The sequence below is a fragment of the Heterocephalus glaber genome, unplaced genomic scaffold, assembly GCF_053883595.1.
Source record: "Heterocephalus glaber isolate CG9 unplaced genomic scaffold, H.glaber_assembly_v1.0 deba00001523, whole genome shotgun sequence".
NCBI classification, from domain to species: domain Eukaryota; kingdom Metazoa; phylum Chordata; class Mammalia; order Rodentia; family Bathyergidae; genus Heterocephalus; species Heterocephalus glaber.
Window position 1 is genome coordinate 31,956,751 of NW_028258327.1, and position 23,177 is coordinate 31,979,927.

The 23,177-nt window shown below is 42.4% G+C and overlaps 1 protein-coding gene and 1 pseudogene across 5 annotated transcripts in view; one reads left to right on the forward strand and one right to left on the reverse strand.

Moving 5' to 3' along the window:
- Positions 1–23,177, reverse strand: part of Agpat4 (1-acylglycerol-3-phosphate O-acyltransferase 4) — a 139,766-nt gene that overhangs the window by 59,177 nt on the left and 57,412 nt on the right. The window lies entirely within an intron of this gene.
- LOC106008056 (high mobility group protein B1 pseudogene) lies at positions 10,020–14,095 on the forward strand (annotated as a pseudogene).

Genomic DNA, 23,177 nt, shown 5'->3' on the forward strand with positions numbered 1-23,177 from the left:
ACACTCCATCCTTGTAAAGGGAACAATCCAAGAGGAACAGATGACAATCATAAATATCTATGCACCAAACACTAGTGTGCCCAACTATATGAAACAAATACTAACGGACATGAAAAGTCATATATGTACTAATACAATAATAGTGGGGGACCTCAATACCCCATTGTCACAAATAGGTAGATCAATTAGACAAAAAATAAGTAATGATATATTAGAACTCAATCAAACTCTTGAACAAATGAACTTAACAAATGTTTAAAGAGTGTTTCACCCCACAAAATCAGAATACACATTCTTTTCAGCTGCACACAGGTTGTTCTCCAAAATAGACCACATACTCGCTCATAGAACATATATGGGTACGTGCAAAGGAATTGAAGTTATCCCCTGTATATTATCAGAGTATAATGTGATGAAATTGGAGATCAATAGCAAAAGAAACAACAAAAAATTCATGAACACATGGAAATAGAACAACACACTTCTGAATAACCAATGGGTCACAGAGGAAATTAAAGAAGAAATCAGACAGTTCTTTCAATTAAATGACAATGACAACACAACATATTGGAATATGAGACACAATGAAAGCAGTCTTATGAGGGAAATTCATAGCAGTGAATACACATATTAGGAAAACAAAGCAAGCCCAATTAAACAACCTGATGCTGAACCTCAAGCTTCCAGAAAAAGAAGAGCAGGACAAACCCAAAGCTCACACAAGGGAGGAAATTATAAAGATCAGAGCAGAAATAAATGCAATAGAGACTAAGAGAACAATACAAAAAAATCAATGAGGTCAAGAGTTGATTCTTCAGAAGAATAAACAAAACTGACAAGGCCGGGGATTTAGCTCAGTGGTTTTGCCGCATGCTACACAAGGACAAGGACCCAAGTTCGATCCCCGGTACCAAAAAAAAAAGAAAAAAAAAAATTGACAAACCCTTAGCCAACCTTATCAGAAAAAGGAAAGAAAATGGCCAAATCCATGCAATTAGGAATGAAAAGGATGAAATTACAATAGACCCAGCAGAAATCCAGAGGATCATCAATACCTACTTCGAGAGCCAATAGGCCAATAAGTTAGAAAACACAGAAGAAATGGACAGATTCCTAGATATGTATGAATTACCAAAGTTGAATGAAGAAGACCTAAAAATTCTAAACATCCCAATATCAACCAATGAAATTGAAAATGTAATTAAAAACTTACCAACTAAGAAGAGCCTGGGCCCTGATGGCTTCACTGCTGAATTCTACAAGACATTTAGAGGGGAACTGCTGCCACTACTGTTTAAACTCTTCAGTGAAATTGAAAGGGAAGCAATACTCCCAAATTCATTCCTGGAAGCAAGCATCACCTTGATCCCCAAAGCAGAGAAAGACCCAACCGAAAAAGAGAACTATAGTCCAATCTCACTAATAAATATAGATGCAAAAATCCTTAATAAGATACTGGCAAATAGAATGCAGAAAATCATGAAGAAGATCATACACCCTTACCAAGTGGGATTTATCCCAGGGATGCAGGGATGGTTCAACATAAGCAAATCAATCAATGTAATACACTATATCAATAGAGCCAAGGACAAAAACCATATGATCATCTCAATAGATGCAGAAAAAGCATTTGACAAAATCCAACATGCATTTATGATAAAAGCCCTACAAAAAATTGGAATAGATGGTTTCTACCTCAATCTAATAAAAGCCATCTATGAAAAACCAACAGCCAGTATCATACCAAATGGTCAAAAACTGAAATCCTTCACACTAAAATCAGGAACAAGACAAGGATGTCCACTATCACCATTCCTGTTCAATATAGTTTTGGAAACATTAGCCACAGCAATTAGACAAGAGAAAGAAACATACAGAATAAAGATAGGAAACGAAGAAGTCAAATTGTCATTATTTGTAGATGACACGATACTCTATATAGATGACCCCAAGAACTCCACCAAAAGTCTTCTAGACTTAATAACCAAATTCAGTCAAGTAGCTGGTTACAAGGTCAACACACAAAAATCAATAGCTTTCCTCTACACAAATGACAGACTCACTGAGAGAGAAATAGAGAAAGTAATTCCTTTCACAGTAGCATCCCCAAAACTGAAATACCTAGGAATCAACCTAAGGAAAGAAATCAAAGACCTCTTCTCTGGAAACTATGGCACTCTGAAAAGAGAGATTGAAGATGATATCAGAAAATGGACAGACATCCCTTGCTCCTGGGTAGGAAGGATCAACATAGTGAAAATGGCCATACTTCCAAAACTGCTATATAGATTCAATGCAATCCCAATTGAAATCCCAGCAGCATACCCCACGGACCTTAAGAAAACAATCCAAAAATTCATTTGGAACAAGAAGAGACCCAGAATAGCAAAAGCGATTCTAGGTAACAGAGACATGGCAGGGGATATCACAATCCTCAACTTGAAACTATACTACAAAGCTACTGTGATAAAAAGAGCATGGTACTGGCAAAGAAACAGATCTGAAGACCAGTGGAACAAATTAGAAGATGCAAAAACAACTCCAGACACACTCAGCCACCTCATATTCGTCAAAGGAGCCAAACACCCTCACTGGAGGAAAGATAGCCTCTTTAATAAATGGAGCTGGAAAAATTGGTTTCAACTTGCCAAAGACTAAAACTAGACCTGTATCTCTCACCATGCACTAAACTAAAATTGAAATGGATTAAAGATCTAAATATTAAAATAGAAACACTAAACTGGCTGGAAAGAGTTTAGGAAGAACTCTTGAAGACATTGTTGTAGGAAAAGATTTTATGAACAAAACCTCAGTTGCTCGTGAACTAGCACAATCAACAAGTGGGATTTCTTCTTACTAAAAATCTTCTCCACAGCAAGAGAAACTACCAGCAGTGTGAAGAGATAACCCACAATGTGGGAAAAAAATTTCACCAGCTGTCCCTCAGACAAAGGTCTACTATTTTGAATCTATAAAGAACTTAAAAAAACTAGACCTCCCAAATTTAAAGACCCAGTCCAAAAATGGGCATCTGAAATGAACAGACATTTCTCAGACAAAGAAGTAGAAATGGCAAATAAACATATGAAAAAATGTTCAACATCACTGGTCATTAGAGAGATGCAAATTAAAACAACGCTGAGATTCCACCTCACCCCAGGAAGAATGGCTGCTATCAAGAAATCAACCAATAACAAATGGTGGCGGGGCTGTGGGGAAAGAGGAACCCTGCTCCACTGCTGGTGGGAGTCTAGACTGGTGCAACTACTGTGGAAATAAGTATGGAGATACCTCAAAGAACTAGGACTGGAAGTCCCATTTGACCTCGCTATTCCCCTGCTGGGTATCTTCCCCAAAGAATTAAAAGAATCATACCACAGTGATATATGTGCACCCATGTTCATAGCAGCACAGTTTGTGATAGCTAAAACTTGGAAACAGCCCAAATGCCCATCAACTGGAGACTGGATAAAGAAAATGTGGTTTTTTAATAAAATGCAGTACTATTCAGCCATAAAAAATGAGAAATTAAGAGACATTTGTTGCTAAATGGATGCACATTGAGGCAATACTCTTAAGTGAAATAAATAGGACACACATGTGTAAATACTGAATAGTTTCTCTAGTGTGAGAAACTGAAAGTGTAAATAAGGACTAAAAGGTATAATAGATAATGTGAAATATGAAGATAAGGGGCAAAGGGGAAGGGGAATTGGGAGGGGAAGGGGAAAGGAAAGAAGGGAATGGAATTAATATGAGAAAATGAAAAAATGGAAACAAAGTCTTTGTAAATAAGGAGGGATGGAGGGGTTGAAGGGAGGGTAGGGGAAGGGGGAAAAATAAGAACCAAGAGAGATTATGTAAAGGTGCAAATTTCCAATGATGAATGTCATTATATTGTATACCTAAAATGTACCAATAAAAAAAACAAAACAGGAATTCACTGGCATATTGTAACATGTCGGCCATTAAGCAATCCACAGCAACAGGCCCTGTTGCCACCCAACCTTTCACACATCAAAGCCTCTCCCTTTTACCTGATCTAAATCCTATGCCCCACAAGGCATGGATCAACCCTACACTTTGGAGAGCCATGCCATGCCCTGAATTCTGGAGAGGCCTTGCCAGCTGTGGGAGGAGCACACACTTGGCACTGAGGGCTCAGTGCTACTGCTGGAATGCTGTGCAATAGAAATTCCTGAAGGTCCTAACAGTTCTGCACATAGACTGGAAGCTTGAGCGTCTGCTGAAGCTCTTTCTGGAGGTGTCAGAGATTCTTTCCACAATGATTTGCTCATTTGTTAGGTGGCAGGAATGATTTCCTGAGGCAATGGTTATGTTCTGAGTTGTATATACTCCCCGCCCCACACTCCTGAGTCTCCAGTACCTCCTGGTAACCTTGTTAAGCACCAGGTCCTAATAGCCTACTTGAAAATTAAAGATTTTATCCTTAATGGACATGACATTTGTGAAGCTGGCATATGCACTAGATACATGCATGAGATGCGTGTGACTATGCTGAACATGAGGAAACCACATTTAGCACCACCAGAGAACTTGGAAATGGGACACGCTATGGTTTGGATCTAGTTTGTCCCCCAAAGGGGGTCACGTGTTAGAGCACGGAGGTGTTGGGGCCTTCAAGAAGTGGAATTCTGTGGGAGGCTGTAAAACTGGTCCCTCCCAGTCATGCTCTGGCTCCTCGTCTGAGGACATGATCCTATCCTCTCACATGCATTATCACCGTTGTGATGACGCCTGCCATGATGTCCTCCCCAGAGCAGAGGTGGTGCCAGTGTCATGCCCTGGAACTTCCATAACTGTGAGGAAATAAATCTCTTTTCTTTATGAAGTTACTCAGCATCAGGTATTTTATTACAATAGTAAAGAAATCGTCTAATATAAGATGATACTATCAAAATTAAACTATGAACAGATATTAAGGAATAGTCCAGATATGTGTGTGTGTGCGTGTGTGTGTGTGTGTGTGTGTGTGTGTGTGTGTGTGTGTATGGGGGAGAGAAAGAGAGAGAGATATGAAATGAACCCAAACCCAAGACTCAGGCACAATTTAACTTAAATGAAAGAAATGTGCACATTTGTAGAAAGAATATACACACGAGAAGTCACACCAGTGGCCATTCAGGTTTGTGGCATTGCTGACCACCAGGAAATGAGGCCTGAGCAACACCCCAAGTGGCCTGTCTGCCTGGGGACCCTCTTTTAACCTCTGTCACTGCCTCCCCTGTCACTGGTGAAACCAGGCACCAGTGTCCTTCCAACTCCCTTCGCTGAGCTTGCCAGTGTATTTATCAATCCCCGAATGCCATGAAGATTCACAGGAGAATTAGCCTTAAGGGCAAAAACCTGCTGGTCAGCAAATATGAGCATTTAGTCCACAATATTTCTATTGAGAAATGGATTGTTAGCAGTTTTCCTTTTTTCATGCATGAATGTTTCATAAGATTGCTTAATGAGTTAAAGCCCGGTTAAAATGACAATAAATCAAATTTCTTAGCCTAAAATATTGAGGACCAGACTCTGGGATGTGGTAACACTTGGGAAGTACAAAGAGCCCAGGAGAAACTCCTGCTCTGCACTGGAGCTCTCCTACAATAGCCCTGTTACATGTTTCCAAGAAATTCAACTTACAGAAATGCAGAGTCACATGCTCACATCACCACTGCTCTTGCCTGTCATCCCAGCCCTGTCCATCCTACCTCTTTCTATCTCCCACCACTCACCCCCTTTCCATTTGCTGAGTTGCCCTTGCTGACCTTTGATGACCTTCTCTCTGGTCTCGGCCTCAGTGTCACTTATTCCTCATACTTGGTCTTGCGTCTTGCTGTCACCTGAAGGCTGTTACATACTCCACTGGCTGCTCCCCATCAACCAGGCAAGGCCCACCCCACTCACCAGCCCACCCTCCCATTCTTCCCTTTCTTTCTACTGCACATCTGGAGTTGACATCCAGTTGAACTGCTCACTGTTCTGGTAGCACCTAGAATCCTCGGTACTTTCCCCAGGCTGTGGCCTTTTGGTTGAGCTTATCTCATGGCCTGGAAGATTCTTGCTGTCTATGGAATGTATGTCCAGATCTTTTCTGTCTCCCAAGTTTGAGCTCAGATAAGATTACATACCTATCCCCTTAGCTCTCGTAGAAGGAAATTCTCTCTCTACTCTTTGAAATCCCTCAGGAGAGATAAAGAATTGTACTTTGAAATCAGATCCAATATTGAATTCTCATCCCATTATTTACTAGGTTTGTGTGACAATAACATATTTTAATCTCACTGGCCTTCAGTTCACCTATGAAAAAGGAATACTTTAACACCACTCTCAGAATTACTAACATTAAGATTAACATTTGCAAAAGAACTGTGTTGTAGAATGCTGGTCGGTCACCTTCCTCCCTGAGTCTCTCCTCCATCTCTACTTACTTTTTTTCTCACATTCTGCTTGTAGGCCTAGTTTTTTGGTTGTTGTTTTTCTTCTACCATATGGCAGGTACATGGTCCTTAAAGTGTGAGGGGTGTCTTGCTCATTTTGTCATCATTGCTGCCTGCAGCACACAGCAGGGTTTGCATACACTGGAGCTCAACAAATGCTTATAACTCAGCTACCTGGGTGGTGCCATGAGTCACTTGGCTAAGAGAAAATTTCCTACTACCCAGAGCATGTCAAAAATCAATTAAGGATGGTGCAGTCCTAAAGCCCATTAAAAAATATTTTAAAAGCAACATTAAGAGATTACTAATCTTTTCAGTGCACGTAAGACAAATTTTTAAATCTACATCAAAATACCTGTTTTAAATTTGTATCTGTTTAGTATTTCTCTTGTCTTCCTCTCATTGGACTATAATTAGGCATATTTTCATAATTGAAATTCATTACTCAGAGAAATACACACACACATACACTCATATATTCATCATTATTTTGAAAAAATTAAGACATTAAAATATACACTACTACCAAAATAATTCTTAGGGGCAGAAATGTGAAGGGGAACTCTCTTGAATTTTTTTTTAATATTTCCTTCACATGAGACATTGCTATCTCAGGCTGAGAGGTGCCAAGACAGTTAACTTTGTCTTTTTCCAATAGAGGACCAACTTCTTCAATAGAGCACTGTTCAATTAGGGAGGGTAATGGATAAATTGTATATCCTCTGTAGTTGGGATCAATGAGGTCAGCAGACAATTGAGATCTTATTTTAACATCAGTTATTTCTAGTGAAATTTTCTGCTAAGGGGTTTCAACAAGGTTCCAATTAAGGTTTACTAGATAAAATACAAGTACCTGATTAAATTTAAATTCCTGATAAAATACAAATTATTTTACAGCAGAAAGCTCCTATGCAATATTAAACAGAAAACACACTAAATTATGAGCCAAATTTGAGTATTTGAGACAAATGCTAAAACATTATAGTATGCTCATTATTTGCCTGAAATTCGGATGCAGCTGGGTGTCCTGAATTTTTATTTGTTAGGTCTGGCAGTTGGAGAGCTCATCAGCTCAGCTGTAGTCATGGTAACAGGCTCTGCTGTGGCTCAGGGAGGTAGCTTGGGAGGAAAGGGAAAGCATCCCCTCGGGGTGGATAGGCCTTGACCCGTGAACTGGCTTTAGAGGGGCTTCACAAACCTCACTTCACAAAAGCTCAACAGTACCTGACCAGATGGGTGCCAATGCGCCACTGTACATATATATGACAAATGGAGGTGCCATGGCTTTCTCAATGTCACACTGGCTGTGTTCACCTGCGCCACCCCAGAATGCCTGCTGGCTGAGGTGACAGCCCTCTTGCTATGCTGCCCTCATCCATATGCAAGGGACATGCTTTCTAGAAGCTCAACGAGTCTAAACAGTAAATCTGTGCTTTGACTATATCCCAGCCTAAAGGTCCCTGAGAAATCATTTTTCCTGGGGATTATCTGAGTTTGTATAACCAGGTTAGGATGCCTGTGAGTGGGCCCAGTGACTGTGTTGCTAAACCCTTTTTGCTCACCAGTCTTGAGGACACCCAGGTCAAGAGCAAGGAGGCTTTCCCACCTGGGGACTGTCCTCAGTCATCCCAACTCACTCTGGTGTGCCGAGTGCCGGGCTGCATGAGCTCGGGGTCCTAGCTGGCACAGCAATGGCCTGGAGGGAAGGTCACACAGCTCAGTGCCACTGCCACAACCAGGCTGAGGGCACCAGGGGGCTGGAGGAGCAGGGAAGGAGAAGAGAGCCTAGAAAAGAAGGGAGGAAGGTGAAGCAATGCTCATCATGCACATACTGCGTCCGGCCAATGAGCGAGGTTCATCACACACAATCACTCAATTCTCAGCCCCATGTCACCTGTTAGGATTGGTACTGCTCCACACAGTGAAGAAACCGAGGCTCACAGCATGACTTGCCTGAGGTCTCAGAGAGGAAAAGATCAATGGTCTATGTGCTTCTACACTGTGGATCCAGGTGGTCCAGGTCACGGCCAACACAGCACAACACAGCCCCTTTGTATCTCAGCACCCTGAGCCACAGCACCCACAGCCCCTCGGCACCTTGTCTGCACCTCCATTAGCCTCTTGTTTCCTCACTACCTTCTTCCCTTCCTTTCACCTCATCTCCATTACCCTGTCCTCACCCACTGCCCACCTAAACCCTTACTTCCACCTAAGAAGTGCCAATTTAAACTTTAAGAGCAGTTCTTTCAAGAATTTGCTTTTGTAGTCAGACATGGTGGGGCATGCCTGTAATTCTAGCCCTCTGGGAGGCTGAGGCAGGAGGATTACAAGTTAAAGCCCAGCCTGGGAGACCTAGCGAGACTGTTCCAAAATTTTAAAAAATTAAAAAGGGCTGGGGGAAAAAGACTGGAGATGGGTAGCTCAGTGTGAAGCCCTGGGTTCAATCCCCAGGACTGCAAAAAAGGGGAAACAATTGCTTTTGTTTTCAATAAAGTGCTTATTCCCTGCAGCTGTTTTTAATGTCATATTTCATCAACTTTGAGGCATCTACAATTAATTCTTTCTGCAATTGAGGTGCACCTAACGATTAATGGCATACTTTAGTTTAATTGGTACATTTCCTTTCCTCCCTTAGAGATACATAATATAGATACAGCTTTTAATCAGTGACATCTCATGATGAAATATGGGAATTTAAAAAATAAAAGGGTAGTCTTATGTGGTAGTCAGCTTTCCATCATTGTGACAAACACCTGGGAAAGTTAACTTAAAGAAAGAAATGTTTATTTTGGCTCAAGGTGTCAAAGGTTTCGGTCCATGGTCAGCTGATTCCATTGCTGTGGGCCTGAGGTGAGGCAGAGCATCTTGGCAGAAGGGTCTGGTGGAGCAAAACTGCTTACCTCATGGAGCCAGGAAGAAGAGAGGGAGGCAGGGGAAGAGGGAGGAAAGGGGAGAGGGAGGGAAGGGGGGAAGGGAGAGAGAGAGAAGAGAATGAATATGAATAAGATACACCCCTCAAAGGCTCACTCACTGTGACTTTCTCCAGCTGTGCCCTAAGCAGCAGAAAGAAAGGGCATTAAACATCTTAGGTAGAGTTGGTAGCTCCCAGAGCTTCTGGGAGGTCCAGAAGTGGGTGAAACTAGAGCCAGACAAGATTAAAGATGTATATCTATTTTTCTTACCTGTCAACATCCTGGAGACATTGATTGAGTAATTAGATTAAGGACATAATCAAGGGTAAATTGCAACTGTTTGACTTTTGTAGACTGACATTTAAAATACAGTCACAAAAATTTATCAGATGCAGTCTACATGAGCCGGAAGACTGCCTCTACTCTGTTCCACTTGCTAAAGATGGAGCTGAAGGGAAAAGTTTCCATTACTGGGACAAAATTAAACTACTATCGCAGAAGGTCATTGCTGCCTTGGCAGGCTGAGACCAGCAGTCAAGACAGTGGTTATTGACTACACTGCCTTCTCCAATGATTTTGGACAAATCAACTGTTTTTCTTTCAGTGGTGCTTTCAACTCTTGATTTCTTCCCCCTCACCCTTATTACGACAGAGACGTATGGTGTACAGGTAGGGGCACAGGTCTTCTTGGATTTATAGACTATCTTCATTATGGATTCGAAGGATTTTTTATTTCCATACACATTAAAGATAGAATTGTGTCATCTTTTTACCTTACCTGTTGTTGATAATTAAGGTTGTCTATCACTCTTTGGAAGGTGGTCTGTCTCTTTTCCTCTGGCTACATTTACTATTTTCTCTTTGGTGTTCTTTAATTTCACTACCACATGTCTAAAGTAACTTTAAAAAAAAATTCCCCATAGATTTCACTGAGCTTCTTGAATTGTTAGATTTTTATCATTCGTTGGTTCTAGAAAATTCTTGCTCCTTGCCCCTTCACAGGGCCTTCTTCTGGAAGGACCTAGTCAATCTCTTTTGTCCATTACACAAAAAATATTTTTCATTTCTGTATCTCTGTATATTTAGGATGTTATATTTGTCTTCCAGTTCACTAACATTCAGAGCAGCTCTGTTTAAACTCACATTAAACCCATACATGGAGTTTTTAAAGTCAGTCATTTTTTAATTTCTATAGGCTCTTGTGGTTTACTTAAAAGCCTCCTAGATTACTTGCTATTACTTATTTTTTCCTTACAGGTGCCACATACCCAGTCCAAGATGATTTTAAACGAACTCAGTAGTAGGGGGCATTCAGAATGCTGGTGATGGGAATGTGGGACCACTCTGTGGTTCCTGTATGTAGGGACTTTTATCATCTTCAGCTCAACTTAAGAGCAGTGTAAACTTCCTCATAGAACCTCTGGGCCTGAGCGTGGGTTTGCTCTGGTTGATGTTTTTGTTGAGGTTTCAGCCTTTCAGTGTTCCTGTTTTATGGAGGAAAATTCTGTTAGAGCTTTGATGTCTGTGTTGTATGTTGCTGGGAATACTAACAATCAAATTTGCCTGCTTCAAGATGCATTCTCAAAAGCACTTCTAATTCTCTAACTCTTAGGAAGGCTCCTATCTTTCCTTTGGTTTAACATGAAGTGTCCTTACTATCTTGCCAGCTTTGGTATTTGGGTGGGGGGGGCGGGTATCAGGGATCAAACTCAAGACCTTGCACTTGTGAGGCAGGCTGCAGCACTGCTGAGCTAAATCCCTGGCTCCAGCTTTGGTATTTTTAAGAAGAATTTGATAACATATTATATGAAATATTTTTAGTTGCTTACAGACAGAGGATCTGCAAAGTACCCTCCTTCAGCTGTCATACTGTTGGAAATGAGAATGAGTTCTGCTCTAAGGTAGGTAACTTTTCTAAGCTTTAATTGCCCAGTTGTAAAATACGTCTTCATTGTTTACAGCTGTGCTGTCCAATATGGCAGCTGCAGCCACCATGTGGCTACTGATGAATTGAAATGTGGCCCCGCCAAATTGGGGTATGCCACAGGTGTGGAGGACTCACTGGGTTATGAAGACTTAGAACCAAAAAAAAATGCAAAACATTTCACTACTAATTTTTGGAATGGGTACATTTTGAAATATAATATTTCAATAGACTGTATTAATAGGATATATTGTTGGACTCAATCTCACCTAATGTTGCTACTAGTATATTAAAAATGATCTCTGTGGTTCTCCTTATATTTCTTCTAATGACCAACAGTGACCTAAAACTTCTTGGCAAGGACCCTCTATGAGCACCTCCTGTCTCCTTTGTCAGCCTTGTTGCCAAGTATGCTCACCATTGTTTTGTACTGTGCTGAGAGAAAGGCAGGGAGAGGGGACAGAGAGGCAGAGATTCCTTCACCAGGCTGTTATTCAAGGGAAGAAATTGACTTTGCCTATCTCTATATCCCTATTACACAGTAGGAACTCAGTACACACTTGAGAGATTACTGGACGAGTTTCCATGGATGATCTGACAGGCTCTTTTAGAGAGAAGTGGCCCTCCTTACTTCTGGCCTCCCTTAGTTGGGAGCTTTGCTAGGTAAATTCCTGCACTGGCTACTAGTTTCAGGGTAAGAATCTAACTTTCCATCTTCCCAAATAAAAAGGAAACAGCAATTATTCCAAGAAGATCCAGTGTCACAGGACAATAGCTGGATGGAAATACAACCTGTGCTACAAACACCTTTCAAACAAACACTCATTGTGTGGTGTATCCTGCAATAAATGCACAGTCATTCCAAGCTTTCAAGCCATGTAGAAATATAGGAAAGCTCCTTGCTAATCGGAATTAGCAGCTTATGCAATAGCCAGGCCTCTTTCCTTGCCCAAAGCATTTCCTCGAGTGCACTTAATACAACCATTGATTCAGCAAGTTCACAACATGTGCAGTGAAAACATTCTTCATAGACTATCCAGTGGCCAGGGACAGAAGAAGAAAAGAAAGTTTGAGGTTCTGCAGGCATCAGGCTGTGCCATGCCTTGGCCATCTCAACTGTTCCAAAGAGGAGCCAATTCTCGGAAGGCATTCTTGGAAAACCATTCTCTCTCTCAGATCCCATGCGCTCCTGCCTAGAAACTTGAGATGCATGGGGAGCTTATCACTCCCTGGGGACTCACTGTCACAGGCAATCACTCTGAACTATCTTGCCTTTGCAGGTGGCATAGCCAGTGGTAGAGCAGCAGTAGCCAGTGGTGGCAGCTGGGCAGGTCTTGAGTATGAAAGCTCTCCAGCTCTGCACCAATCTTATCTTTTCCTCAAACGTTTTGATACTGTTAAGGCTCCCCTCTGTCTTTGCATGACTCACACAGCTACCACACTTGACATTCAAGAGCCCTTAAAGGGTTAGAATTGTAGGACTAACATAGCTTAATGGGCCTTAATGATACCACAGTCACAAGACAGAAAGCCAATCCTGACTCTTCCTTGAATGATTTGGCTTATTGTCTTAAAGTTCTGTCTTTCTAGAAGAGAAATGCAGCTGTTAGGACGCAGGAACAAAGATGTTGGACGCTGAGTGCTGAACATTTGCCAACATTTAGAGCAGCATCAGAAAACTTCAGCAACTGGAGAGTTGGGAGGCTGGAGGAAAGTCAGGAGAAAGAATGTCTTGGAAACTAAGAGAACAGAGTGTTTGGAAAGTAAGGAGAAAGTAATTTGTGTCAAATGACACAGAATTGGTATCAAATAAGACAATGTACAGAGCAGAGAGAGTGAGGAGGCTGCGTCTTGCTCCCGCTCTCACAGCCTTTGGAGTACATTGAGCCCCATAGAGACAGCGCCGAGGCAAGTGAGAGCTGGACGGGCACTGGGCGACTCTGTGCCTCACTGAGGAAAGCAAGTAAATGTGGGCGAAGGAGGCCCTAAGAAGCCAAGAGGCAAAGTGTCACCATATGCATTCTTTGTGCAAACTTGCCGAGAGGAGCACGAGAAGCACCCAGAGGCTTCCGTTAACTTCTCAGAGTTTTGGTCGGGGATTTAGCTCAGTGGTTTTGCCCCCTGCTGTGCAAGAGCAAGGACCTGAGTTCGATCCCCGGTACCAAAAAAAAAAAAAACTTCTCAGAGTTTTCTAAGAAGTGCTCAGAGGTGGAAGACCAAGTCTGCTAACGAGAAAGGAAAATTTGAAGACATGGCAAAGGCAGACAAGGCCCGTATGAAAGAGAAATGAAAACCTATATTCCTCCTAAAGGAGAAACAAAAAAGAAGCTCAGGGATCCCAGTGTGCCCAAGAAGCCTCCTTCGGCCTTCTTCTTGCTCTGTTCTGAGTATCGCCCAAAAATCAAAGGAGAACATCCTGGCCTCTCCACTGGTGACGCTGCAAAGAAACTGGGAGAAATGTGGAATAATGCTGCAGCAGATGACAAGCAGCCTTATGAGAAGAAGGCTGCCAAGCTGAAGGAAAAGTACGAAAAGGACATCACTGTCTACCGAGATAAAGGAAAACCTGATGCAGCAAAAAAAGGAGTTGTCAAGGCTGAAAAAGGTGAGAAAAAGAAGGAAGAGGAAGAAGATGAGGAAGATGAAGAGGATGAGAAGAAAGAAGATGAAGATGAAGAAGGTGATGATGAATAAATTGGTTCTAGCACAGTTTTTTTACTTGTCTATAAAGGATTTAACCCCTCTGTACACAACTCACTCCTTTTAAAGAAAAAAATTGAAATGTAAGGCTGTGTAAGATTTGTTTTTAAACTGTACAGTGTCTTTTTTTTGTGTAGTTAACACACTACCGAATGTGTCTTTCGATAGCCCTGTCCTGTGGTATTTCAATAGCCACTAACCTTGCCTGGTACAGTATGGGGGTTGTAAATTGGCATGGAAATTTAAAGCAGGTTCTTGTTGGTGCACAGCACAAATTAGTTATATATGGGGATGGTAGTTTTTCATCTTCAGTTGTCTCTGACGCAGCTTATACGAAATGTTGTTCTGTTAACTGAATACCACTCTGTAATTGCAAAAAAAAAAAAAAAAGTTGCAGCTGTTTTGTTGACATTGTGAATGCTTCTAAGTAAATACAATTTTTTTTATTAAAAAAAAAAAAAAGAAACACAATGCCCCAGGGTGGGGGTAATTAAACTAGAGAAGGGTCACACTGGGGATGGGCAACCTAGGGTCCCAAAGAGGTCAAAAGCAAGAGAGTTACAGTAAAAACCAGAATTAGGGGTTTTGTTCAATTAAATGTGCTAAGTCCTAGTAGCAAGAAGAAAACAAGCTGGGAGAATGAGTAGGAAGCCTGAGGTCTGGACAGTGACATCAGGACCTGTTCATGGGGCAGACACCTGAGTAGCACTCATCAGTACTGTCCCAGCCATGGGGGAACTCTGCTGTGTGAGGGAAACAGACCCTGTGCACTCAGAACTTCCATTCTCATGGAGAGACTGTGATGGAAGGGCTGGTGGCAGAGTTTTTTACATGTTTAAACGCCACTGGTCCATTGGAGGGGACAGTTTGAGAGAGGGATGTTGGAACTGGCATCAAGAGCTGACTGAGGGGGCATCAGAGGAAGGGACAGCAGTGGGACAGCAAAGGTGGGACATGCTGTCTGCACTTCAGGTGCTGTAGGAGGTGACGAGAGACTGAAGTCCCAGGGACTGGTCAGATGCCCTGGCAGACCACAGCAGAGACTTTGGGATTTCCTACAGACAAATGTGTAGTCATAGGGGGATTCAACACTGGCATGACCCAACTGGACATGTTTTTAAAGATGATGCAAGAAGAACACAGAATCTAAGGCCTTGCTCTGGACTGTGAAAGGGCAAATGTCTATGTGCCTGGGAAGCCTCTTAGATCAGGGTTAGGCAAAGAGTCAGCACAGGGAGAGGTACTTGCGAATGAACAAAGGAGTTTCTGGCAATTCGGGCACATCAACAGGTTTTTGTTTCTCAAGTCACTTCTAGAAAAGCTAATAGCAGTTGATCAAGCACATACAGACACACAATTTCCCAAACTCCACTCCACAGAACCAGATCCAGTAACACTTCCCTAGGTGCCCCTGACAAGTGTTTGGGAAATTGGTCATTTGGAAAGAAGCAAGATAAACCCAGGCCTTCTGCACCGGGCTTTCCAGAAAATGTTCAGTGCTGATGTGATGGGCAGTGAGTGTACTTAGAGCGGGCCAGGGGTTTAAACCCTAACTTTATATTTCTAGGGATATTAAAAACGTAGAATTCCATTAAATAGCATGAGTTGTGCTGTTCTGCGTGCTTTTCGATGAAGTGTGTACATCTGCTCACTCTTATTTATTGTAATTTTATGCCATGTGATCTTGGTATTTTCAAGGTCTCACTCTAGTTGGTCCCTCACTGGAAATTCTTCCACAATGACAGTAATTATTTTCCATCTCCCAGCGTGTCCAGTCTAATCAGCAGCCTTCCCGCCTCCTATGTCAGGGAGTACTTGGGGAGACTGCACTGACTCACGCACCAGTATTTCAGGGCTAGTGTTTACACCTCTGTGGCCAGGCCTGAGGTATTTTTCTGGACATCTCTTCACATCCCCTCTGCTCTTAAGTCCAGCAGTCATCCCACAGTAGCTCCCAGGTGTAGGATGAGTGTGAGGTGGGAGCAAGAGGAGGCAGGAGGAGAGCCTGGGAACAAGTATGAGTGTCTCCCTGCCTCACTTCTCAGGGTGATCACTTCTAAGGGCGCAGCTGTGACATTCCAGTGCTGGGGTTGAAATTGCTTACCAGGGCCCGGAAATGTCACCATCTAGAAAGCCTGTTGATTGACTGAAGTTTGGTCTTGGCCTCTCTGTCAGCAGGAATGAAAAACTAGAATAGGGCAAGCCCAAATTGCTTAGTTCTATTTTAATGCTTTCTGTTCTAGGTGTTTACAGATGGACCTGACTTACAATGCTTTGACTTAAGATTCTTCAGTTTTATAACGGTATGAGAGCAATACACAGACAGATTAGGCTTGGAATATGAATCTGGATCTTCTCCCTGTGCAGTCCACATGCTCTGGCAAAGCTGGGAAGTTTCATCAGCCCTGCAACCACAGGGTAACAAGTGGCACTCTGGTGTGCTGTGCTGCCAAGCTGGGGTGTTCTCTGTATGTTAAGTGCAGTGAATGCATTTTCAACTAACAATATTTTCAATTTATGAGGGATTTATGGTACATAACAACATTGGAAACTGGGAGTACGATAGATTATTTCCTCTTTCTGAGTCCCCAACTTTTTCCTCAATCTCCCCTATTTTGTTATTCCCTTGATTTTCTTTTATTTTGTTCTTTAAACTATTTCCCTTAACATTTTATAATAAAGAACTGAATGTCCTCTTACAGTACCTACTGATATGCTTATTGAAGGGTTTTATCTTTCTTATTCTCAATTTTAAAAGTAGATAAGTAAAATGATTTATATATTCTTTCCTAAATATAATGAACACTTCTAAATTATACTGCTTATTTTTTTATCTAGATATAATCTTCAAGTATTCTCATTCTATGGCAAATGGGCCTCAGCTGAAAATGGTTTTGTGGCCCTCATCCCCTCTGTGGGGACACTTTAGCAATGTATGAAGCAGTGTATGTCATAGCTTGGCGAGGAGGTGCTATTGACAACAGGGTAAAGGCTAGGAATGGTGCTGAGCATCCCACCATGCCCAGGATGGCCCTGAACAACAAAGCATTACTCAGCCCCAAATGTCAGGTGTTCTACCACTGTGAAACATATTTTAGCCACTGACTATGAAAAGGACAAAGCAAGGTGGCAAAATGATCTTTGAGGTTGAATTTAAATGTATGATCGCTCAGTCTGGGTTTGCATCCTGGCTCCACCACCTACTAGTAGCGAGTCCTTCGATAAGTTCTTTAGCCTTGTTATGTCTCAGTTTCCCCAGCTGCAAAGATATAAAAAAAAGTGACAGACGCAAAGGACTTAGGAGAGTGCCTGGAACTTGTTATGCCTTGTGGCTTCTTCCCTATGCCCTTGGAGAGTGTGTGAATGTTAACAGGGAAGCTGACCTGGTATATTTTGTCACATGAATACAACATTATACCATTTGTTCAGGGTATACCTTGTTTATATTAGCCAAGATTCCATATCTGAACTATAGAAAACCCTCAAGCCAACATACACCAGAATTGTTCCTCATATGAATTCTTCCTCTGGAGTCCTAGAATTTGTTTTGGAGACTCATGATGCAGTGAGCCTTTGGGAAAGATTATCTACATTCATTCTATGCACTTTGCACTGGCTTATATAGAACATTTGGATAGAAAAGGCATGCTTAATAATGCAGATTTTAAAAGGACTCTAGTTTGCTAATTGTAGAGAAATAACAAAAACTATGAATTGACCTTATAGTCTTTTTCTGCATAAATGACACAGTGCATCAGGCTTGTGGAGACATAAAACACCTCTTGGCAGCTCTGTAGCACGCATAGCAGGCCTGCTTGACCATCTCATCCACATCCCCACCTGTCATACCCTCCCCTCCTCCATTTCAGTCACTGTCCAAAGCATAGGCCAATGAGGCCAACACAAAGGGCACAGATGCTATGTGGGCATCATGGCAAGGTTCCAGCCAGGGCTAGTATGATGGTCACAGTGTAAGTTTACTGGGCCAGGGTATGGCACCCAGTGACCTAATCAAACTCAGATGAAGGTGTTGTGGTGTTATGGTTTAGATCTAGAATGTTCCCCCAAACTCTCATGTGCTCACAGGTGGGGCTTCTGGGAGGTGGTTGGATCATGAGGGTGCCACATCCATGGATTAATCCACTAATGAGTTCAGTGGCTTAGTGTGCTGTTAGGAGGTTAGGGCCTGGCTAGGGGTGGCTCCCTGGGGCTGTAACCTGGAAGCATATACTGTATCTCCTCCTTTCTCTTGCATAGCTTCCTGGCCACCATGATCATGAGCAGCTGTCCTCTGCTTGGGCCCTTCCACCATGTCATTTCTGCCTTGGACCCAGAAGACCACAGACTGAAAACATGAGCCTTTCCTCCTTTAACTTGTGGGTGTCAGGTATTATGTCTATTTGATGAGGAAAGTGACTAAGACATGCAGCAAAGTGTTTTGTGCAGATGCACCTCTATACGCACATACTCATATAGAGCAATATATACAGATGCACCAATTCTCATGACAGTCTGACTGACATAACCACCCACAACAGGCCCCTGATGATGACAATGGCAGGCTGGGTGGGGTCCACACCATCCTCCCAGCTGGCCCCTGCCACTTGCTCTTCCTACCCAAACCCCCACAACACACTAATCTTGTGTAAAGACTTCATACTCTGGGCCTCCCAGAGTACAAGCCCTTAAACTCCTTTGAATATGACCAGAGTGACATAGGAGTGAAGAAAAAGGGACAGTAAAAGGCAGTGAAGTGTGTTTCTAGGGAACTAATTATGGTGGCTCAGCTTGATTGTGTCAACTCCATTGGCTTAAAAACTACCCGGGGGATTAGTGAGATAGAGTGCTGGTGTGGTTTAGTGGGTCATGAAGGTGTGAGCTTGCATTCTATATCTTGTCCTTTGCTCCCTCCTCTCTGGCACTGTTCTGCTCTGCTTCCCAGAAGCCATTAACTAAGCAGCTTTGCTCCACCACCCCTTCCTTCATGATGTTCCTTGGAGCCAGCTGAACATGTACTGAATCCTTTGAAACTGTGAGCCAGATTAAATTTCTTTAAGTCATGGGTTTTGGGTTTTAATTGCATCCAGCAACAGAAAAGCTGACTAATATACTAACTTTGCATTGGGGTGAATCTGGACCTGATGGGAAAGGAAGAAACAAGGACTGAAGTTAAAAAAGGAGAACTCGAGGAATGCCATAGTGGTCCTTCATAGTCATGGGCCCCAGCACAGGCAAGGGAAATTGTGTGTCACTTCCATGAGAAAATCGTGGACGAAGAGTCAATGCTGACACATTTGCCACTCACAGAGAAAGCAGACAATAAGTGTTGTTAATACTTTAAATTAAAGTCTCTGTGCCAAGGATTACAGAAAGGGATTTACAAGGCAGAAAATAATGGAGTGGCCTGCCTGGATTCAGAGTTTCATCTTAAATAGTAGGTCATTTCACCTCCACCTAACTGTATGAAGTAAGACCCTTATCACTCGTAGAAAGCCCTGCCCTCTGCTCCTGTTCTGCTCAATGTCTGATGGTGCTGGCCTGGGCATGGGGACACCACATGTATGTGGGCACGTGCCATAGTGCAGTGTGGTCTCATTTTTGACTGCTGATGCTCACTTTGCAGAGAATCAAATGTATGCCTTCTCCTCCATGGCCACTTTATTACATGGGTGAGATGAACCACACCAGGGTCCCTTCTTTCTCCAGAAAATGAATCAGGGACAATGGGGAGGGGTGTAACTTGGTGGCAGAGCACTTGCCTAGCATGCTCCAGGCCCTGATTTCGGTGTCCAGCACCACAAAACAAAACAAAAACAGAATCAGGGGCAAATAAGCTCCATGATTAAATCCAAATGAGGATCCAACTACTCCAAGAACCTTCAGGGACATCTGGTGTGTCACCATCATGTGGTGGCTGGTCTCTGAAAGGTTATTCTACCTGGCCATCATTTCTCATCTGCCCAAGCTCAACGGCACCACAATCCTCTACTGCCTTATTTCAGAAAGGTGGGTGCCTGCCACGGGTAGGGTCACCGCTGGCACTGAAGTGACACATTTGAACCAGGGGCCTGAGGACTGCAAAGCTGGTCAGCCAGATCTCCCCATGAGCAGCTACAGAAAGCACTGCTCATGCCTCAGCCACAGAGATGGCAGCTTAGCTGAGGACGTTGCCATAAATTGAGCTGTTTTGCAATGGAAATCTCATCCCATTGACCAACTCAGGTTCCTCTGCAATATTGATCACCCAGGTCCTTTCCTGAGAAAATGAACTGGCAGGAGGGTGAGGACTGAGGCTTTTCAGGGGAGACTTAATTTTGTACCTAATCAGATAAGGTGAAGGTTAAGAAGTCATTAATGAAAAATGATAATTTTCCTTGGGACTGGATTAATGAGCACTACAATCCCAAGGGAGATGTTAAAGTACTTGAAGAAAAGGAAATTACAGGAACCAATTGACTCTCTTTTTAGGTCTTATTTTTATTCAAAGAGCACTTCAGGTTAAAAATAGAACATAGAAATAAGAAAAGTCATTTATAAGAACCAGGAGAGATGATTTTCTGTTTCTTTTATTAGTCACTTCTGATTTCTAGTCTGCCATCTAAATTTCCTCACCACAAGCTCCATCTAGAAGGTGACAGGGGCTCTTCAGTGGACACAGAGCCTCTGTCCCCGGATCAGGACTTGTCACACTCATATGTGCATCTGTAGCTGTGAACTTGCCTTAATGAAGAGCCTTGGGTCTGGGGCAAGGGGCTTGAGATTCTACATTGTTAGTAAGTCCAGAGTGATGCTGAAGCTGACTTCAGGGCAGAGAGGAATGAAACCACCACGTGTTATGAGGGCTGTCTGTCCACTCTTTTACTAAAATATCCATTAGTTCTATTTATTCTTCAACCAGTCTAAGAGGAAGTCCTTGTTTTATGGGCAACTAACTAGACTTTGGGCTTTATTCATACCTCTCTTCCTACAGTGTTCTCATTGGGCATATCTAAGCACACGTAGCTCAGCCTGCCATTACAGGCTAAGCCACTGAATATTCATGGATGTTTCCTCTTCCAGAAAGTCCACCTGACCTGGATATGCTGGGACAAGTGGCCTGTGTATATATCCAAGAAACCATCCTATCTGCCATATGTCAGATGGTATGCAATGGCTATCTATGGCTCTGTAACAGTACCCCAAAACTTAACAACTTAGAATAACAATAGACATTAATTATCTCCCATGATTTCTGGAGGTCATGAATTCAAACTGACACACCTGAGCCATGGTGTTTGGCCGGGTCTCTGTGGAGGCAGTGGTGAAGATGTCTGCTAGGTAAGGTTTGACAGGGGCTGACAAACTGGGGCCATCTGTAGACAGTTGATTTCAATCCTCTCCTAAGTGCCTCTCTGGGACTGCTTGAATGTCCTCACATAGGAAAGTCTTGGCGTTGGCTTCCCCCATTATGACAGCAGAGATAGAAAAAAATACCAGGCAGAAGCCACAGTTTTTATGGATTCACCTCGGAAGTAACATAGCATCACTTATGCTGCTTAATTTAATAAAAGATAGTCTTTAAGTCCAGCCTACATTCAAAAGTTGGGGAAATTAGGTTCTACTTGTTACAGGGAAAACTATCAATGATATTGCAGGCAGGGGGGTACTGGGGATTGAACCAAGGGCCTTTGCATTGGGATACATACTCAGACCTATTTATTTATTTACAAGTTCTTACTAAATTGTTAAGGCACCCAGGTTGGGCTTAAACTCGTAATCTTCCTGTCTCAGCTTTCCAGAGTGCTGGGCTTACAGGTGTGTGCCATTGGGCCTGCGTAAAGACATTTTCAAAGTACTATCCTCAACAGATTGTACTTTCCAGAGATGGCTGTAACAATATTGCATATCTTTGATGGTTTTCTAGCCTGCAGCCAGGTGGACTAGAGTTTCCTCCTCTTGACCTTGGAGGGTAACTAACTTTCTTGGAGTCAGGAGAAGGTGGCGGAAGTAATGTATTATTATTAAGTCTAGATAATAAAAGGCAGCACTCTCTGCTCTATGAGCTGGAACATTCATTCTTGGAGCTCTGAACTATCTGCTAAGAAATCTTATTACCTTAAGGCTGCCAGGCCATGAGGATGAGAAGCCTACATGGGTAAATGGCTTCAGATGACAGCCCCAGTCGAGGTCCTGGCGAAAAGCTGACATCAATTTCCAGACCTGTGAACAAAGATATCCCTTCCTGATTCCTGCCCTCAGCATTCAGTCTTCCCACTGAGAACCAGGCATCCTAGCATTGCCCACTATGCTGTGGTCTGATTCCAGATTCCAGACCCATAAAAGCCATCAGCATAATGGAATAGTTGGTTTGAGCCATTGTGGGCAAATTTGTTACACAACATTTAGTAACTGAAACACAGTCTACATTATCGGTGTCTTTTATGGTCCCCCTCTCTCCCCAATTAGATTATTATATAGTAAGTCTATCAGAGCATTAGGTTATGTCTTATTTATTGTTAAAAAGTCAGAATCCAGTACAGTGCTTGGCATGTGATACACATGCTCAAAAAATGTTTGCTAAGTGAATAGAAGTTGGGGAAATATTTCAAGGAGAATTCTCTTTGAGTGGAACTTCTGAGGGACACTGGTTTGAAGCCACACAACAGTTACTACTGTCACCCAACCAGCTGGTCACACCCCTCTCCCCAACCCTTGTGGAGCTTTTTGTTTATTTTTACTCTGACTTTCTTATGTCCTTCTAAATTCATACTGAAAGTCTTTTATTGGAGACTCTACTGCTTCACATAGACTTGCACACTTTGAACATAAATAAACAATAAAAAATGATCATAAAGGGAGTCATGACCTTAAAGCTAAAGACATGGTTAATGCAGATTCTGTTACAATCTCAGCCTCTTGAGTTGACTTAATATTCTCAATTCTAAATACCCAAATGTGTTCTAAAACCTTAGGTTTTTCTCAGTTACAGTCAGATGAATTTAATGCATTTAATCTTCACCTTAATAAGTTTATACAAAGGGGATTATCTGTTCATCATCACTTGGCCTACCTTTCTATATAAATGTAGAATATATGTGTGAAATGTGAGGAGATGATTCCTGAGTGCTCTGGATAAAGTGTCGTTGTTGCATTCTCAGAACGTTGTTCAGGTGGTCCAATGCCTTATTTGTTATTTTATTGGATTTAATAATA